The 8913-nt window shown below is 40.9% G+C and overlaps 1 long non-coding RNA gene across 1 annotated transcript; it reads right to left on the bottom strand.

Moving 5' to 3' along the window:
* LOC136675787 (uncharacterized) lies at positions 1 to 7521 on the bottom strand. The gene is made up of 8 exons (XR_010796220.1): positions 7416 to 7521; positions 5074 to 5164; positions 3921 to 4168; positions 3733 to 3814; positions 3433 to 3471; positions 3139 to 3330; positions 2319 to 2414; positions 1 to 1701 (listed from the first exon to the last, which is right to left on the bottom strand). It is a non-coding gene; the product is annotated as an uncharacterized lncRNA (long non-coding RNA).
* Positions 7522 to 8913: the final 1392 nt, after the last annotated feature.

Here is an 8913-nt window from a genome sequence, read left to right as displayed (position 1 = left end):
TTGGAGAATCCACTTTCTTGTAGTGGTTGAGCTGATGGAAACTCATGGTTGGCTTAATGTAAACATTGATGCCGAAAATATGTATTTCATAGTGAAGAGGTACTTTTTCAGATTGTGCTACATTTTATAATAATTCCCGGGTTCCTATCACCAGCCCGTTCTCTGTTGTGTAGAAATTAACCGCACATTACATCAAAAAACTTTTTTTTTTTTCCAGCAAAATGTAAATAAATGGAGAACTTTTCCTGTTATTACCAAGTCATTGAACCTGATCATTTACTGCTTGTTTGAAATTAATATAGAATGTTTCACATGTATATGAGTAGAACATCACATTTGACCTCCATTTTGTTTTACAGATCATGAATCTCAGTGCTGCTTTAAACAACAAAGCTTCAACAGCCGATGCATTCTTCTTGGATGCTGTGGGGAGGTCTGGATGGCCCTACAAGTGAGTAAAAAATTTACTGTCCTTTCTATGACTGAATGGTTTAACGTAGAGAATGTTATAGTCACTGGTGATGTACATGCACTCTACACCTCCCCAGAGAGAGAGCAGATCAGGGTGTGGAGAATGTGGATGTTGCTCGTGCAGTGTTCACAGTACGAGGAACTGGGTGTGGGAGCTTTATATCGGGCAAAAAAATCGAGTCCACAATCAGAGGTATGAACTTAATGTGACATTGGGTCATGTAACTGTTTTCATTTCTGCAATGATGATTGACAACTGCTGCACCAGGTCCAAAACAATCTCAAGAAATGTAGTTATTTATTATACACTGGTTGTTAGTATAACTTCTTTCGCGAGACGTGTGGTTAACTGTCACCCAATTATACTATGATGTTCTTCACACAGCTCCAGGGGCCTGGAGGTTTCCTCCGGGTGACTGTCAGGGAGAACACACCACACTCCACAGTGTCCGCGTGGGTTTCCTCCAGGTGACTGTCTGTGAGTATTAATGCTTACAAGTATGTATCACTGTGTTGTAAATATGAACAGGGATTCAGATTGATGCCATTGACGGGGGAGATTCTGGATTGACTCTCCCAGGACCTAACCAAGGTGTTGTCCTGCCAGATGTAGAATGTCCGTTGGATCCTGGGAGCCTTGAGCTGCTTACATTAGCTGTACAAACAACTGTAGCCGTGATGTCTGCGTCATGCTTTATATTTGTTGGAGGATCATTAAGGTATGTTCTGAAATATTCACTGTAGTTTTAGCCAAATTAGATCTTTAAATGATTCCCCCTTGTATATGTTCAAATCACTTGCATAAATGTTACTGCTTCCTCTCTTTTCTTGTGTAGCAACAGTGGGAAAGAAATGACTTCAAAGAACGTATCCCAGGATTGTGCCTTCTCCCAGAACATGCTGGAGACAACCAGCACCACTGCTCTAGAACAGGGGTGCACAACTCCAGTCCTGGAGGGCTGGTTTCCAGCCACTTGGGCGAGTCCTCTGCTATTCCTCTCCTCACACCCCTTAAACCTGGCAATTAACAGATGAGTTGACTCAGGTGTGTGTGAGCAGAGGTATAACCAAAATTTGCTGGACACCGGCCCTCCACGACTGGAGTTGTGCACCCCTGCTCTAGAACATTCATGGAATATAGGTGAATTAAGAGTACAACGTTTAAAAAACAAACCTTCCTCTGGCCTCAGTGTAGAGGAAGACCCAGCTGACGTAACTCCAAACCCTGGGCTGGAATAGATAGATACATTTCAGTTGTCTTTGCACCATAGAATCAGCTCATTTCAATTGAGTGGAAGTTTGAGCACAATTAAAACATTGTTACTTCTTAAATTATAATTTAAATAGTCAGTCTTAGAGTAAAGGCATTCTTAACATTTCAGTTTAAAGTCCTTGAAACAGGCCAGGAACAGCTACCACTGCCATTTTCAGAATGGGGTAAACTTGTGAAAAATATTTAAGCTGATCTTTCAGAAAAGGCATTCTGCACTTTAAACAAAGTCCTTTACGCGCTGGCAAAAGAAAAGGAGTCACTAAAACATTTAAGACACAACACTAATACACCCCACAAAAAATATCTAAATGAGCCCAAAACCTGGATGATGGGTACCAATCCATGACAGAAAATCATTTCTGAAAGATTCAGAGTTCTCAATGTCTAGGACACTTCAGCACCTCAAAGCAGGTAGCTGCTGTTAGGAGGCTACTTTTAACAATTTCAGGTGGTGAGTTTTCTAGGTAGAAAGGATTAACTACACAAAAAAACTTTAAAAAAAATTCAGAATATCTCAAAAGATACATTTTTAAGCTATTAACTGACTAATCGTATTTTGATACTTTGGACCAACCTCTCGAGTGATTCTCTTGGGAAAAGCAGAGGCACAGTGTCGGGGCGTTGGGACAAACAGGCCACGTCTCATTTGCCGTGAGATTCGTCCAATTACCTGTTAAAATTATAAAGAGCGTTACAGGTAAAATGTCAGTGATACACAGCACAAACCATGAACCCTGTATTCATCCATGCGTATGAAAATCCTACAGCATGAATGAGCATCTTTTCAAAAAGCCATCTCCTGGGCTATCTTCTTGCTCTGAAAGTTCAAACTTCTCAAGCTTTAACACACGAAAAGAAAAAAGGTAAGATACGGCATGTTGACTGACAATGACTAAAACAAATGTTAATAGGACGATGAAATGACGACACACCGCGTCTCTGGAGGTTTAGCCTACGAGCCTGAGTGTATCTGGAGTATCCAAGTCTGGACGGTCCATTAGCTGCACAGCTGCTGTGTCAGGATTTCCAGACAGACGTGGCCCTCCAGGTATAAATCAATGTCCTAAAATTCTCCCAGCCACAGTCAACACGTCAGCGTCAACAAGAAAGTGGGGGATGATGACACCAAATGATCTGGTGACCCCAGTGTTTGCTGAAATGGAGAAATAAAGTGTCCTTTCTGTTGAATATTTAAAAGAATAAATGTTTAGCACCTCAAGTGTCCCACTTGCTGTTTCTTACTCATTACTACAGAATGTGGATGAATTACCTGTGTTCACAGAAAACCCAGACTTCAGAACCATGTAACACCCTCCAAAAGGTTCCATCACCCGTGAAAATGATTTCATTTATTAACAAAACATGCATTCTTAAACAGCTTATTCCTACTGTACCTTCCAGTCTGCAGGTTAAAGGTCAAGCCCATTCCACACGAGTCTACTTGTAGATCAGAGCTCCATCTCGCTCCTCCGGGGTGCTCCTCATATCCCTGTGTAGATTGAAGGGTGCCTGTGTAGCATGATTACTAAACTGTGTCTCTCCAAACTGTGATGTAGCTTGGATGGGGTCTGGGATTGACTGCCACTCTATAGATCGGGAGATCAGGGGAAACACAAACACCCCATAAAGACCAGTGTAACACACACAATTAGGAGTACTTTTAATTTGTAATACAATTAAGCACCAACCTTCCAGACGTGTGGAACTACAGCTGGGCAATATTTCTTCTGAACGATCAGCAGAGCGACATCAGCAAGAACAGACAAAAAAAAGAGGGAGAAATACATTGTTGCTATCAGAACAAAACCGTACGTCACCAAAAAGGTAACCATTTGAAATGTAGATGTACGTGTCATTTTTGATCATTCCTATTCCACTCACATTGATGTTGACAAAATGTATGTATTTCTGGGGAAGTCAGCAAAATCAAGTACGGTGAGATTTTACAGAAATGGAGACGCAGTTCTGATTAATAATTCAGTGAATACCTTTCACCGCGTGAACTTCATGTGTTTCAGTCGCCTCAGAGAGGAACTCTTTCAGGCGTCGGACAGGTCTGAGGAACAGAGGCTGAGAAAATAAAGCACACACTTCACATCGTCACAGCTGTGATTTCAGAACTCAGTATTTGTATCTGTATCAGTGCAAATGTAAACTTTTTATAAAAAGCACTAACGTTTGTTCTCATTTGGTTCATTAACATCACTGTCCACGGCGTCAGAGGCTTCCACAACTGTGACGTCACATGACTTTACTGTTCGGCCAAGACCTGGAGTGGGTACGACGTCTCACACTGTGGCCTGTTGCTGAATGCTTCAGAAGTAGGGGGCAATGGACTAGTGTCCAGCTCTTTCTTGAAGAGGAGTTATATACAGCCACGATCATCTGGGGACACGAGAGAAAGCTTCCGACTACTCCATCCTCCTTAATAAAGAAGGAGAAAAAATAATTAGTTATTGTCCTATAGTTTTTCAATTGTCCTTTAACAAAGAAAAAGAAAATAAAAGAACCATGAAAAATTAAGAGAACGCTTTGATCAGATGGTTCTTTACATTGTGAAGAGGTTCTTTAGACAGATGGAGAATGATGTCTATGGATGGTTACAGTGTCTCTTCCAAAAGCTTCCACTGTCGTCCATATGTAATATTCTCTATCAATCTGAGGAACCATTTCCTGATGCAAAAGTCACACACAGTTCTATAAAAGAACCGTTTAAGGATTATCTTTTGAAGGGTGTAGGCAAGAAAATAAGTGTCTTCATAAAACCAGTGTAACCAGTCTAGACCTGACGCTTTGTAAAGAAGCCAGCCTCCTTTTATCGCCTTTAGCGTTGGATACAGAAGGTTGAGTTGTTCACTGAACTGCAAGAAGAGCAAGTTGCCGGCACATCAAGGAAACGCTACATAACATTTACATTAAAAGGTACAGCTTCAGAATCATTGTGTTGCAACACTGAGCTGTGAATAGAGCTTCTGTCACTGCTAACAAAACTGCAATACAAAGTTTGGGGGAGAATAGGGAACCCCTCCCACTCCCTCCCCCACTGGGTCCCTACTAACTATCCTTTAATATAATGACTCAAATATAAAGGTTTAGTTGGTAGCAGTGCTAGCGTCTCCCCGTTTGGCGACTGGTAAATCACCCGTGCAATTATTATACACTCAACTAACTGCACATACAGAAACACCAATAACAAAGATGTCTTTAGTTCATCACACGTGCCGACCTCCTCCATCAGGAGTGTAACAGTCCTCCTGCCTAAAGCGGCCTGTAACTGCTCAGAATCTTATGGCGACTTCTCGTACTTGGTAAGAGAAAGTGACACTTACTTTCTTAATTTTTTTATGTGGACCTCCTGCTTGGAGTCCTCCTCTACAACGTCGCTTGGGCTTCCCTTTGGAACAAAGAGCTGGAAAGGCCCTGGAGAAGGAAGAAAAAAAAAAATTCAAATACATACCAATTATTTTAATATACACTACATAACTATTATCTAAACCCTTGTGATTTCTGTCAGAACTGTGGGTCCAGGGGGGCTGCTGCATGGCCTTTCACCTCCCTGTTGCCTGCAAAGGGTAACCACAACAAATAAAAATATTACTCTTATATTTGTAGACAGAAAGTGCCACAACACAGCACTTCAAATGACACAGGTTTAAAGCCCAGTCCCTGAACCTGCCGTCCTCCCTGGAGCTCTGAGCTGTGACTGTGGTCCCTTGTCTCTCGCAGGATGAGAGCAGAGACACTAGGAGTCTTACAGAGCGCAACACTTCCGCACGACTCCCCTGTGTCAAGAAATAATGTGCACCACAAATTTAACAAATGGAGCCCTGAATGTGTCAGTGATCTACGGTTTCAATAAAACACCAGCTGAATCTGACATAAGTACAACTCCCCACCACCTGTGAGGGGAAAGACACCTTTTAAAACCTGTAATTAATTTAATAAAAGCGCCCAATCACAACAAATTTACATGAACTGCATGAATTTTAACAACATGGAGAAGGGCAGGAAGCAGAACACTAAACACTTCTGTCATAAATCAAGCTATAAATTAACATTTATGAATTAATAACATTTCAGAAACCACATTAAGAAATGAGCAGCCCGTCTCCTTTATCACTGCAAACTGGACTCTGTAACACATCAGAGTCTATTACTGTGTGAATACGTGCAGTAAATATTTATGGAGAATGTGTGCAGTCACAGAGTGAATTCAGAAGAACATCACATGTGTAAACCTCTGAGAGCAGGATTTCACACTATAAACATTTAAGTTGAAGATTGTCCTTTAGGAGTGATCCTTGGTTCTTCTTCTACTGGACGGGACGGCGCTGAAGTTAGTTACTTATTCGGGTTCTCTGTTCCAAATTAAATGGTGAAATAGTTGCATTCTGTCGCTGCTAGAGGGCAAAGTACGAACACACCGTCCATAACATGGAAAAACTACACGATTAGCTTCATTCAGTGGATATTATCTCTTTATTTTCAAAGAGTCTCAAAAATCTGAAAGACACAATACAACAGAGTATTAATATCCTGAAGATGAAGACATTTTACTGTGGAAGTTTTATATAATGGCCCTATAAACATAGCACTGGACACGATAAAATGCATATGGCTTAATTCATTTGACATTATCTCTTTATTTTCTAAGAGTCTCAAAAATCTGAAAGGCTCATTGAGACCAAACTTCCACAGTAACATTTCTTCATATTCAGGATATTAATAGTCTGTTCTATTGTGTCTTCAGTGAGACTTTCAGATTTTTGAGACTCTTTGAAAATAAAGAGATAACATCCACTGAATGAAGCTAATCGTGTAGTTTTTCCATGTTATGGACGGTGTGTTCGTACTTTGCCCTCTAGCGGCGACAGAATGCAACTATTTCACCACCTTTTTAAGGTGGAACAGAAAATCCGAATAAGAAACTGGCGAATGAGTAACTAACTTCAGCGTCGTCTGGACAGGCTTGATTTTGGCACAACAAAAAAAACGTTAAACATAAATTCTAATTTATGAAATACCCCCTGGTGTTTTTGTAAGAAGCTGTTAACACGGAGTCCTTAATTTGAGGAAATGTTGAAACGCTGGTGGTAAGATTAATTTAGCTAGGAAACTACAGTCCCATAAACATTTCATTATTGTGACATACAACCTTAAATAATAATAAATAATATTTAACTATTATCTTAAGACGTAATATTAAAATAAGAAATGTTAATGCAACGTCACGAGAAACGCTGAGGCCTGATTAGTACACAACCTTTCACAGACCTTCACTAAATCCAGTCAAACGGCACTAATCACACTCTGTAATGATCTCACCTTATAATTCTGCGCTTAAAATACTCTCTCGTCAGGTTCTTCTGTTCCTTTATGAGCGCTGCTCACATTAATAGAACACTGCTTGAAAAATCGGTGTAATTTGTGCTGTTCTCTCACAATTTTAATTTCACAGGAATGTATTGGAATAACACGGCCGTTGTGACGTCATCGTGTAGGAAGCGCGCCGATGCTAACAGGCTCCCCGCCGCTAACCGGGGCTTCGCCTGGCGTTCGTCGTAGAAAAGACAATAATGTGAGAGTGTGTGTGTACAAGCGGCCAATAAAATACTACACAGTGGTGTCTAACGCGCGCTGATATAAAGAGAAAGGTCCAAACAGTACTTACAGGTGGAAAAGGTCCGCTGTTATCTTCTGCCATGGTTCGGCAACGCTCCCGCCTCGGTGTTAAAATAACGGCCCTCCCACTGACCTCTGTAGGTGTGTTGTGATTGGCCAGGTGTGAGTTCGATTAGATCTGCGCCTGTTTGCTCTTCCTCAGTAGCCCGGATGTTTCCCTGAATTTCCGGACCTGAATTCTAATGACCTTCATATTGTACCTGAACATTTATTACCTGCATTTTTTTACCTGAAATTTCTGTCACCTGAATTTTTTCTCCAAATATTTCAATAACACTAAATTTCACATATATTTTTTTTAAGAATCATGATTTCAGGTTCAGGTTCTAGTGGCACTGATTTAACTCCGTAAGATTGCCCCTGCTGTGATCTTAAAGGCCTATATATGAAAATGTGCATTTTGTCCACCAGAGGGCAGAAAATCACCAAAGGCCTAACAGCGGTAACTGTTAAAAGTATTTGGTTACTAATAAATATTATTATATGTGTGTTTTATGGAGGAAAAAAAACCCAATAATAATTCTTATTCAGTTCGGTGTGTCCCTGGAGTTGATGTATCCACACAGCTGCTGACTGGTTTGCTGTTTGTCCGTTTTCTCTCTGCCAAGTTTTGCTTGTCACTGTTGCAGCACCTGTCACACCGCCTGGTTGAAGATGTCCTGTGGGCTTACGAAACCACTGGAAACACTCAGCCTACTCCTGTGATGGGGCGGTTTGTCTGGAGCATGGCAATGTCTTGGATGGCACTGAAGGGTGTCTGGCTGTGGGTTACAGACAATCCGTAGAACTAATTCTAGACAGTTTCCACTGGATCGCAGGGGTGATACACACACTGCTCTGACACCACACCACAGCACCCTACTGACTAGTGTTTGTACACCTCATCATGCTCATACTGTCTGTCCCAATCCTGGAAGAATGTGAGGCTTTTGTCAGAAAATGGGCATGTGTGGAGTGAAATGTTCTACAGTGGCGACCCCTAGCGGGAGTAACCAAAAGTCACGTTTGCTATACGACCTTGAAGTTTTCCTCAATGTTCTTATTGTTATGAACTTCTCTGTGATCTAGTCTCCACAAAAATCCCCCTGTAACTCACTGAACAAGATATTTCACACCAACCAGTCACAACATTTCACCTTTCAGTGGAATTAACATGTTAGCTACAATAGCATCTGGCAAAGATCGAGAGAGATATGGCAGCAAGTGAACAACTGAGGAGGTTTGGCTAGTTATTCGCCAGCTGCTTATTCGAATTGTCTAGTCCACCTTAAATAAAGCAGTGGTGTTTGTTTGAACGTCTGTTCTTGTCATTATTGTTTGTATGTAATAATTTTGAATTCTTATAATTTTTTTTATGTTGCCTTTTTAAGAACTGGACCACAGAAGAAAATTAGCCTTTTATGCTAACTCTGTTTTACAGAAGGACTCTTTTGACTAATGAGCACTGCCCCATGAAATAAATAAATAATTGAAATATCCTGAATTAC

Source organism: Hoplias malabaricus, chromosome X1 (genome assembly GCF_029633855.1).
Source record: "Hoplias malabaricus isolate fHopMal1 chromosome X1, fHopMal1.hap1, whole genome shotgun sequence".
Lineage (NCBI taxonomy): Eukaryota > Metazoa > Chordata > Actinopteri > Characiformes > Erythrinidae > Hoplias > Hoplias malabaricus.
This window is presented reverse-complemented; position numbering and strand designations above follow the sequence as displayed.